Raw genomic sequence first — 12,317 nt, forward strand, 5'->3', positions numbered from 1 at the left:
GAAAATAATAGCTAACCACGAGAATGGTGCTCACATATCTGATCTCGCTAAGCAGGAAGACATGGCAAAATAACATAAAAAAAGTATGTTTTTGGGGCTGGGGAATGGATCAATTGAAATTACATTAATTCAAATGGGAAAAATTGCTTTAGTTCGCGAATGTTTTGCTTTGCGAACCGGATCCTGAAACGGATTAAGTTCATAAATCGAGGCGCTACTGGATTATAAATCACTGTCACTATAAGAAATGTCCAAGGGAGGGGCTCCATTTGCATCCTTTACTCTATGACTGAGGGCTGGGAGTAATAGAGAAAGAGTTCAAAGATTGGAGCTTGTTTTTAAATGTTACAAGGTGGGGTTCATATCCTGTTCAGTCCCACTGTGACATCACAAATTACAAGCTTGATACTCACGAGGATGGCCTCAACAGGAACCCTGGGTTAATGTCACACTACAAGTGACCCCACTGCACTATACACACAGATACACTCATACTCTTACACTCAATCACACTCACACACTCATGCAGACCCGGTCTCAGACACATACTCTCTCTCAGACACACATACACACCCCCACACTCACATGCGCACCCTCTCACCGGCATATACTCCGTCACACTCACGCACACACACATGCTCATACACTCCCTCTTCTCTGTCACTCTCTCACACACATACCCACACTCTCTGTCCCTCACATGCACGCACACTATATATATATATATATCAATGGGGTGAATGTGTATTTGCAGATACATTCAATTTTGATCAAAAAGCGCAAAATCTATAGGCAGTCAGTCCATGTGACATTTTATAAATTCCTACTTTGGAAATTAAACCAAGAAACCTAGGCATGTTGCACCTCATTACAGGTGGGAGGTTAGAGTCTGACTCAAGTTGGAATATGTACAGACTCTAACCTCCCACCTGTAATGCATTGTCTGAGCTGAGATATTAAGTTTTTATAAAACCTTAAGTTATCTTGAGAATGTGACTTGAAAAAGGTTCTGAGATTTACATATTAATGAATCGAAACTGCAACCCATTCTATGTGATTAAAGATCTAACAGCAATCTAGGTTTGTTCAATATATTAGTTGTATGACATTTTGATCTTTAACTATAAATTCTGTATCCTATGATCCTGTCCCACTAGCTACCTGATGAAGGAGCAGCGCTTTGAAAGCTTGTGCTTCCAAATAAACTTGTTGGACCATAACCTGATGGTGTGTGATTTTTGACTTTGTTCACTCAGCCCAACACCAGCATCCTCCACACCATCACAAATCCAAACTTTCTCCTTTTCAATTTACTTCCACAGCTTGGGACAATCCTTTCCTGACTCTGCCTTTAGACATTGAGTTGTTAAATCTGGAATGTATAATCTGGAAGAGCGGAAGAAGTAGATTCAGTGGTAACTTGCAAGAGGAATTTGATTAAATCATTGAAAGGGATATAATTTGCATTCTTCTTTTGCTCTGATAAACCATGTCACCAACCCACCCATGTCTGATTTAATCCACCTCTTTACTCTTCCATGTAGTTTTCACCAAGAAAGAGGCCAGACGGGGCTGCATTTTTCAGTTTGTAGTGTCACTTAGACATTTTGCAGGTTTCATTGCAAATCGATAAAAGAACTACAGGTCTTCAATAATAGTCAAGGTTAATGATGTGAAAAATTCCCATTTAAGTATCTATACAGGTCCCTTGATGCGTGCTTAATGTGTTTTGACAAGAAAATAGCCATCAGTTGTCCATGAATGTGAAGATTGCGCAGAGGAAAAATGACACTAAATACAGGGCAGTGATTAAGAGAATATTTGCAAGTGCTTAGAAGACAAGAGAGAAAATGTTAAAAGCAAGGAGGAGGTCTGCTCACATAGGGCAGAACCATAACGTGGCAAGGAGTGGGTTTCAAGTGTGGGCAGGATTGAAACACCCAAAGCTGCATCAGCCTGATTTGCCCACTTTTAAAGTTAAACTCAGCCGAAGGTGGAGGAGAATGGGAAATTTCCATTTGGCTGTCCAGTGAGTAATTACAATATTTACATCTTCGATTTGCTAAGAACTTAATGCAGGCATTCTGGATTTATTCAGCAGAGCTGAGATTCCCAATGCTGTTGGCAACCTATCAGGCAAGAGCACAGTTTCATCAGTAAAATTGACAGCCAGGGAAGCCATTAAAGAGCGAAACCGATGAGGTGCAACAATGCCTAGGGTGTACAGAAGCCCATTGGGAGTGTGTTTTCACTATCTGACTGGCAGTTTCCAATTTCTTGGAAGGCAGTTCACCTGCTGTGGAACAGTTTTGATCTTGCACTTTCCTGCTGTCAGCTTTCAGCAAAGCGTGGCAGTACATGTGTAAAGACCAGTCCATCCGACTTTCACTGCAGCTTGCTGACCATCACCTCCTTCCCAATGGACTACACATGACCAGGAGCTGTCAAGATGGCCTCCGCTAACCTCTCGAATCCCCCACTTCGGCACCACACCACATGCCCGTCAGGCCTCTTCTGCTTCCTTGGACTGTGCACTCTCTTGTCTTACAAGCAGAGAAGACGGAGAGTGTTTGAAATGAATTGAACGGAAAGAAGGAAAGGTCAGAACTTGTGGAGTTGAGAGTGTGTTGCTGGAAAAGCACAACTGGTTGGGCAGCATCCGAGGAGCAGGAAAATTGGCGTTTTGGGTCAGAGCCCTTCATCAGGAATTCCTGATGCTGCCTGACCTGCTGAGCTTTTCCAGCAACATAGTCTCAACTCTGATTTCCAGCATCTGCAGACCTCACTGTCTCCCAGCACTTGTGGAGGCTGACTTGGAGGCATGAGGGTGAGCGTCACTTGTCAGCATCGTCTGTGAGAATGTACCGAGAGAGGGGAAGGAATCAATGTAGCTGCAGGGCGTGCTGTTCTCTCCAGGGCTATGGAGGAGGACACTGGAAAAGGTGAAGTGACACCTTTAAAGCCTCTCACTTTGCCTTGGCTTTCTGAGGTCCTTGAATATCTTTTGGCATTGTAGTTAAGTTCTGGTTAAAGGGACTGCTCCCCCAGCCAGTTCCATCCATCCTATCTTGGTTTGACAAGCTGCTTCAGGACCTCAGGAAAAACCCACACACAAACAGTTCTTCAGATCTCACAGCAGTTCCTGTAGAGGAGAGTCCGAGACCAGGGGGCAGCCTTCCCAGGTCTCTTTCCCATTCCTGTGATTGCTGAAGCCTTAGGCATGAATGTATAGTTCAGCCAAACTGCCTCGTGCTCAGATCCCTTTCACTAAAAGACTGTCCTTTGAAAGATGTGGCACTTCATTACCCCCCGCTCCCCCCCCCCACTCCTCCTGGTTGGAAGAATGCTACAAATGAGATGCCAATGCTAGATCTGAATTAAACAGCTACAGCAAATCCATTAAAAAAATCCCACAGGTTCCTGACCTATTCCCAGTCACTCTGTAATGTGCAGGTCTTTTGTATTATAATCCCACTCAACAAGCAGAGCTGAAAATGTGTTGCTGGTTAAAGCGCAGCATGTCAGGCAGCATCCAAGGAACAGGAAATTCGACGTTTCGGGCATAAGCCCTTCATCAGGAATGAATAAATGAATGAATCAGAATTTTCAGCTCTGATCTCCAGCATCTGCAGACCTCACTTTTTACCCACTCAACAAGCAATCAACATTTGAAATATGTACCCAGGAAAGGGCCAGATCAAAAGACCTGAAATCCATCAAGAAATAACTAGCTCTGTTTATGATAAGGGGATTCTGACTGACCTAGGACTGAGCAATCTTAATCTCCTGCAATTATTTTGTTCCTACTTGGCTTTGTCAGAAAATGAGTTCCATATTTCAGATAGGGCCCCTCCTGAGTTCCAGCAAGACCAGGCCAGTGGCGCACCCTGCTGGACTAGCCATGACAGGACAGGAGATGCCCAAGGTATTCCACTCAAGAAGAAGAATTGTCGGAGGTTAAAGTTCAAATCTAGTAGCTACTCCTCATTTTTGACATGTTACTTTCAGTGCATATTTCTTCTGACAACTCAATTGGCATCGGTGATGGAGGAATGAGGCTAAGTGACTGCATTAGATTCAAAATCGCACAACACCAGGTGACAATCACCTGATGAAGGAGCGTCGCTCCAAAAGCTAGTGTGCTTCCAATTAAACCTGTTGGACTATAACCTGGTGTTGTGTGATTTTTAACTTTGTACACCCCAGTCCAACACTGGCATCTCCAAACCATGACTGCATTAGGACTCTGTAAGTCTCCCTCCTCATAGAAGTAAAAACAAAGACAGCAGATGCTGTAAACCAGAGTCGAGATTAGAGTGGTGCTGGAAAAGCACAGCAGGTCAGGCAGCATCCGAGGAGCAGGAAAATCGACCTGATGAAGGGCTTTTGCCCGAAACGTCGACTTTCCTGCTCCTAGGGTTCTGCCTGACTTGCTGTGCTTTTCCAGCACCACCCTCCGTCCTCAGAGTCATAGAGTCATAAAGATGTACAGCATGGAAACAGACCCTTCAGTCCAACCCATCCATGCTGACCAGATATCCCAACCCAATCTAGTCCCACCAGCAAGCACCCAGTCCATATCCCTCCAAACCCTTCCTATTCATATACCCATCCAAATGCCTCTTAAATGTTGCAATTATACCAGCCTCCACCACTGCCTTTGGCAGCTCATTCCATACACGTACCACCCTTTGCGTGAAAACGTTGCCCCTTAGGTCTGTTTTATATCTTGCCCCCCTCACCCTAAACCTAAGCCCTCGAGTTCTGGACTCCCCAACTCCAGGGAAAAGATTTTGTCTATTTACACTATCCATGCCCCTCATAATTTTGTAAACCTCTATAACATCACCCCTCAGCCTCCAACTCCAAGGAAAACAGCCCCAGCCTGTTCAGCCTCTCCCTATAGCTCAAACCCTCCAACCCTGGCAAAATCTTTGTAAATCTTTTCTGAACTCTTTCAAGTTTCACAACATCTTTCCGATAGGAAGGAGACCAGAATTGCATGCAATATTCCAACAGTGGCCTAACCAATGTCCTGTACAGCCGCAACCTGACCTCCCAACCCCTGTACTCAATGCTCTGACCAATAAAGGAAAGCAAACCAAATGCCACCTTCACTATCCTATCTACCTGCGACTCCACTTTCAAGGAGTTATGAACCTAAACTCCAAGGTCTCTTTGTTCAACAACACTCCCCAGGACTTTACCATTAAGTGTATAAGTCCTGCTAAGATTTGCTTTCCCAAAATGCAACACCTCGTATTTATCTGAATTAAACTTTATCTGCCACTTCTCAGCCCATTGGCTCATGTGGTCCAGATCCTGTTGTAATCTGAGGTAACCCTTTCCGCTGTCCACTACACCTCCAATTTTGGCATCATCTGCAAACTTACTAACTGTACCTCTTATACTCGCATCCAAATCATTTATGTAATTAACAAAAAATAGAGGACCCAGCACCAATCCTTATGGCACTCCACTGGTCACAGGTCTCCAGTCTGAAAAACAACCCTCCAACACCATCCTCTGTCTTCTACCTTTGAGCCAGTTCTGTATCCAAATGGCTAGTTCTCCCTGTATTCCGTGAGATCTAACCTTGCTAATCAGTCTCCTCCTTTCCAATTGTGCACTCTCTATCATACCACTGCATCTCTTTATCATTTTCCTCAAGTTTAAGCTGATTGACAATTCCATTAGAAGGGAAATGGTGCATGTTGGTATTTTCACTGGACTAGTCATCCAGAAAACTCGGCTAATATTTGGAGCAAAAACAGAGAGTGCTGGAGAAACTCAACAGATCTGATGTCATCCATGTAGAGGGAAACAAAGTGAGCATTTTGAGTGCAGTAACTCGGCTTCAGAACTGATATCAAGTTGTTTATCTTGACAATTGTTGGGGGGGAGGTGTGGTAGATGAATAGAAGGGAAAAGGATTGACTGGCTTGGTGGACAGAGTCCCGAGATAGGAAGAGAGGAGAAAAGTTAGTCAAAGGGATTATTGATAGTAAGCCAGGGAAAAAGAAAAGGTGATAATGGAGACCATGAGAGGGTGAAATTGGGATGACTGTTATAAGCAGGCTATATCATGACAGGACCTGGGGGGTTTGGCTCTAAAATGATTGAATTTGATATTGAGTCCAGAAGCCTGTAGAGTTCCCAAGCAGAAAAGGAGATGCTGATCTTCCAGCTTGTGCCGAGATTTGCTGGAGCACAACAGCAAGCCTGAGGCAGAGATGTTGTCCAGGCAATAGGGTGTGGGCAAGTGGCAGGCAACTGGAAGTTAAGGTTCATTTTTGCAGACAGAACATAAGTGTTCTGCTAAGTGGACATGCAATCAGTGTTTCATCTCCCCGGCGAAGTGGAGACCACAATGTGAGCAGCAAATGATTGAGTGAAGTGCAGATAAAGTGCTGCTGCACCTGGAAGACATGTCTGGAGCCTTGGATAGAGAGAAAGGAGTTAAAAGGGTAGGTGTGGCTCCTTCCACAATTACATGAGAAGGGTGTTGGGGGTGAAGGAGGGATGGACCAGGGTGTCACAGAGGGAATGGTCCTTGCAGAAGGCAGACAAGGGAAGGGAGGGGAAAGTGTGTTTGGTGGCGGTATCCCACTGGGAGGTGATGGAAATGGCAGCTAATGATTCTCTGGATGTGGATGATGGTGGGATGGTAGGTGAGAACAAGGGGGTCTTTATCGCTGTTGCGGAGCGAAGATTGGGGTGAGGGCCAAAGTGCAAGAGAAGGGTCAGGCCCAGCTAAGGGCCCTGTCAATTACAGTGCTGTGGTAGCCCTGGTTGAAGAAGATAGTGGACATTTCTCATACTACCCCGTGGAATGTGACATCATCAATAAGACGTACGCGGAGGTACTAGGGAGAATGGAACAGAGTCTTTACAGGAAGCAGGGTGTAAGGATGTACAGTCAAGGTAACTGTGGGAGTCAGTGGGTTTGTAATGGATATTGTGTATATCCTATCCCCAGCAATTGAAACAGATGTTGAAGAAGAGATGGACCAGGTGAAGGTGAGTGCAGGATGGAAATTGCAAACAAAACTTATACAGTTATGAACAAGCAAGGGAAGCAGCACCAATGATGTCATTGAAAGAGTTTTGGGGAGTGGGGAACCTGAGTAGGATTTGAACAAGGAATGTTCCACCTGCCCCACAACAAGACAGGCAGAACTGGGGCCTAGGTGGGTGCCCAGGGCCACCCATTTGATTTGAAGAAGGCGGAAGGAGTTAAAGGAGAAGTTCTTCAAAGTGAGGACAAGCTGGCCCAGACAAAGGCACGGTTGTTGCCGATCGGAATGGTTCAGGGCTTTACTCTGGAAAAAAGCAGAGAACCCGGAGATCATCCTGGTGGGGGATGGACATGTGAAGGGAATTACCATGTCCATAGTAAAGCTGAAACCCGAGAACTGGAAATTCTGGGGTAAATCATCGGAAAGATCATGGATATAATTGGGGAAGGACTGGATAAGAGAAGAGATTGAGTCAAGGCAGGAAGGGATGAGTTCTGTGGACAGGTGCAGACAGAAGCAATGAGTTTTGTCCGGTTAGGGTGGTGTGTGGATTCTAGGGAGAAGGTGGAAGTGGGCCGTGAGGTGTTAAGGGAGTATGAGTCTGGAGGCTGATCTAGGGATGCTCACAGATGATATAAGGTTGATCACATTCGTGGACACAACAATCTGATATTTGATGGTGGGGTGATAGTCCGGGGGATATAGGAGGATGTGGCGGAGAGCTGAAGCTCAGCCTCTGTAATGTAAAGGTCAGTCCGCCAGACAACAACAGCACCTCCCTGGTTAGCATCCTTCATTACAAGGTCAGGGTTGAACTAGAGAGCACTGAGTGCTGTGCGTTCAGAGGGTTGGAATGGGTAAGGGGGGGGGGGCAGAACAATTAAAGAGCTGACCGATGTCACATTGACAGGTCTCGATCAACATGTTGAGTGCAGATAAAAGGTCAAAGGGAGGGGTCGTGGTATTGGAGTGGGTGAAGTGGGTCTGTGGGACAGAGAGAGGACTTTGTCCAAAGATATGGGCATGGAGGTGGAAGCGATGAAAGGAGAGTTCATGTCTTGCCGTGCCCCAAATTTATTGAGGTGGTGAGGCAGAGGGATAAAACGGAGACCTTTGCCCAGTATAGAATGTTCAGCATCAGACAACAGAAGAGATGGGAAATAAGTAAACTCCTGGCAAGAGGTAGGGATAGGAGAGGGAACAGAGTCCGAGGGGAGAGGAGGGGATGAAGACTCGAGAGGGGCATGTTGAAATGTTGCATCTTGTGTTCCTTAATGCCTGAAGAAGAGAAAAAAAGTTTCTTGTTAGAACAAGGGTTACGGGGAGAAAGCAGGAGAATGGAGATGTGAAAAACTCACCTGTTATGATTGAATGGTTGAGAAAACTTGATGGGCTGAATGGCCTAATTTCTGCTCATGTATCTTATGGTCATTAAATAGGTCAGAGAATGAAGTGGAACTGGAGGCCAGCTCTTAGCCAACATGAGATGGTGCTGATGGAGAGAGCGTATTCGAGAATGTGCATATGGCAGGGCATGAATGTGGATTGGATGGTGTCTTGGAGCTGACAATTCTGTGTTGTAATCACTGAGCTATCCACAATAGGAACAGAAGTGCTAATATAGATACCTTTGTCAGTGCATCACTTGCTTTTCCTATGTTTGTATTTTAGTGTGAAATCAGATAAAGTGGTGGCATCCAAACTTTGGACTGTGGACTGCATCAAGTCTATTTCCCAATTTGGACCAGTGTGTCATGTACATCTTCACTGAAAGAAAATCACTCCAATCCTGAACAATCCCTTCCATTCACAACTGGGAGCTTCAGAATGTGTTCTATCCCAACAAGGCCAGAGAAGAAACAATCCTTCAATGGAGAATACCAGAGGTAATGCTGCTGGTTCTCTCATGGAGACAACAACATTGGAGCATGCCTGTCAGTTCCAGGAGCATTCCTCTCCTCCTCCTCCTCCTCCTCCTCCTCCTCTTTTCAGACTTTGCTCAGGGACCCGAACAGCAGTGCCTTAAACAAGATGGCAGAAGCTGCATGTGTGTTCAGTCTACCATGCCCATGTGCTCCCTCTATCACCAACCTTCTTCCTTCTTTTTATTTATTTAATTTTATTTTCTTCATTTAACTTTTGAATCAAATTTAGCTTGTCTTCCTTTTGCTGCTGTGGTGGTGGAGACAGGTTGCGGGAGCTGTCGAGCGATGGATCCAGTCCATTCCTCTTGGCCAACCTCTCGTGCCAATGAACTGGGTCTGTTCCTTTCCTCTGGTGTTTTGCCAGCATCTGCAATGGAGGCAGAGTGAATGATCCCTCCATCCTTGGGGGGTTAATTTGGGCGGTCCGTTGGTCCTTGGAGGTTGAGAATGGTTCCTGGTCCTTGAGAGGTGAGACAGCCTCCTGGCTATGGTGGCAGCTGGAGTACCAGCAGTGATGAGGCAGCTTTGGCAGAGGCGAAACTCTGGGTCTGGTCAGCAGCAGCAGGGGCTACTTGAGCGTGTCTCCTCCTTGGGTTTGCAACCTCAGGGAGAGCTTAAGAAATCCTGAAGCCACTTAAGAAATTAAGAAGCTGTGGATGGAAATAAAGAGAAATTTGTCTTAACTATGTGCGTTATTCGTTTCTAATCTAATTAAAATAGCGCTGGATAATTATGGTAACTTCTACACATTTTACCATATTTTCATAAATACTTGTAACAATAAATTATTATATATTATGGAAGTTTGAGAATAATTGTTATGATACCAGCAGTGGAAATGCACTTGACTTGTTTGTGTCTCTAAGCCTTTTTTTTAAAACGGAGGTGTTAATCTATTTAAAATGAGCAATTTAATACTGGAGCACTGAACAGGTTAGTATCGAGTGAATGTATTAAGATGGTGACTTCACAAGACTGAATAACGTAAAATAGCAACGGGAGGAAGGATAGCAACTAGGTTTAAGATGTCTCACACAAAATAAGCAGGGGAGATAAGGAAAATAGTTAAATGTGGAAAGGTGTCACGATTTTGGATGCACCACCTGGAAGGGTGACAGAAGAAGAATCTTTAGAAATTTTCTAAAAAGGAATTGGACAATTTCACAAAAAGCAATTATTTGCAGAGCTACTGAAGCATGTGTGGGGCTAATTGGATAACTCAGCCATAATGGTTCAATGCCTATTGCACAATTTGATGGTGGTTGGAGTTATGATCCGAAAGTGTGGCTAATAACGTGCTCAAATGTATGAGATGCACTTCCTGCAGGAATTGCTCATTATGAGTTCCTACATGGACATTAATTTCAACTTTTATGTTGATTTGTGGAACACAGACCCAAGCTGCTGTCTCAAAAGATTGCTGCTTCCTTTGTTGAACAACTTCTGTATGGCAATTGATCCAATGAGAAACAGAGTTGAATAGCCACCTAGCTCACGTTCATTTCACCTTCAGATAATCATGTATCTAATGGGTGGCCTACTGTGTTTTCTGCCTTGCGAACAGTTTAGCTCTCCCTTGCATTGCAAACCACAGCCTTCTTCAGTCAACCGTTGTCCACCTCATGGACATCTTTGCCACCTCCTTACTATCTTCCCAGATCCTAAGACCAATAACGTTTGCATAATGTAGGCAAATGCCAGTGTGTCAATGGTGTGGGGCAACCCCTTAGCATGGAAGAAGGACTTGCATTTATACAGCAACTTTCATAGCCTTCGGATGTTCAAAGACATTTTACAATCAACGAGGTACCTTTGAAATATAGCTCTGGTGGCAATGGAGGAAATAGCTACTTTACAAAATCCTACTATCAAAATGTGATAACAGCTAGACAGCATGTTTTAATGATGTGGATTAAGGGATAATTCCACCACTTTGTTGAAAAAAATGCCACAGTTCTTTTTGCAACCATACATGAGTGCACCTGGACCTTTCGTTTAACTTCTCATTCAACAATGCAGCATTCCCTCTGTACTATACTTGTCCATATTACGTTCTTGCAGAACAGGAGCCCACAGCATCCAAGACTCAGAGGTGAGAGTGCTAGCTGAACTCAAAATCTTTGGAAGTGTTTTGATGAGATGTGCTGCTTCCCCAGTGCAAATCAGTGGCTCGGTAATGTGGACAACAGGCTTGAGAATGAGAAAAATTCAACCCAGGATGTAGTACAGGGAGTATTAGCATTTCTGCTTTATCTGGACACTAACAAATATAGGGATACTAAGACGGTAATAACTGTGGCTTGTTGAGATGAATGGCTACATTATCACGTCAGCCAATCTTGGGACTGAAAAACTAGACCAAATTGCCTCTGGGTTAAAGAAGACTGGTTTGCCCAACTTTAAATCTCTAATGGTCTGGGGAGGAATTACCTTGTTTACTAGTTATGCAAGAGTCAAGATTTAAAAACGGTACTTTTTATTTCTGTGCACTTCAGCAGGATTTAGAATGGCTAATACCATCTCACAGGTCCTTTTTCTTATGTGTGGCTGTGGAACTCAACAGAGAGCAGTATAGCAAAGGAACAGGCTCTTCGGCCCACAATGTTGTTCCAAACATAACACCAAATTAAATTAATCCCTTCTGCTTGCCCTTGGTTCATATCCCTACATTCCCTGTATATTCATGTGCTTATCTAAAATTCCCATAAACCCCCCTAATGTATCTGCCAAAGTCTTATAAAGCTACACATGACATCCAACTCTCGGACTCAATTCCCCAATCAATAAAGGCAACCATGCCATTCACCTCCTTTCCCACCCTAAATACTTGTGTGGCCATTTTCAGGGAGGTATGGACATGAACCCCAAGATCCCTCTGCACATCAATGCTGTTCAGGGTCCTGCCATTAACTGTATACTTTTTCTTAACATTTGATCCCCCAAAGTGCAGCACCTCACATTTACACAAATTAAATTCCACCAGCCATTTCTCCACCCATATCTGCAACTGATCTATATTCTGCGCTATCCTTTAACAAACCTTCTACATTATCCACAACTCCACTGACCTTTATGTCATCTGCAAACTTACTAACCCACCCATCTATGCTTTCATCCAAGTTATTTATATCACAAACAGCAAAGGTCCCAATACGGATCCCGATGGAGCATCACTAGTTACAGACCTCCGACCAGAAAAGCACCCTTCCACCATTACCCTTTACCTTCTATGGGCAAGCCAATTCTGAATCCATGCAGCCAAGTCACTGTGGATTCCATACATCTTAATCTTCTGGTTGAGCCTACCATGAGGAACCTTGTTGAAAGGGGAAGATTTGCATGAAATACTGGTGTAATTTTGCCTTTAAAAGGT

Source organism: Hemiscyllium ocellatum, chromosome 37 (assembly GCF_020745735.1).
Source record: "Hemiscyllium ocellatum isolate sHemOce1 chromosome 37, sHemOce1.pat.X.cur, whole genome shotgun sequence".
Lineage (NCBI taxonomy): Eukaryota > Metazoa > Chordata > Chondrichthyes > Orectolobiformes > Hemiscylliidae > Hemiscyllium > Hemiscyllium ocellatum.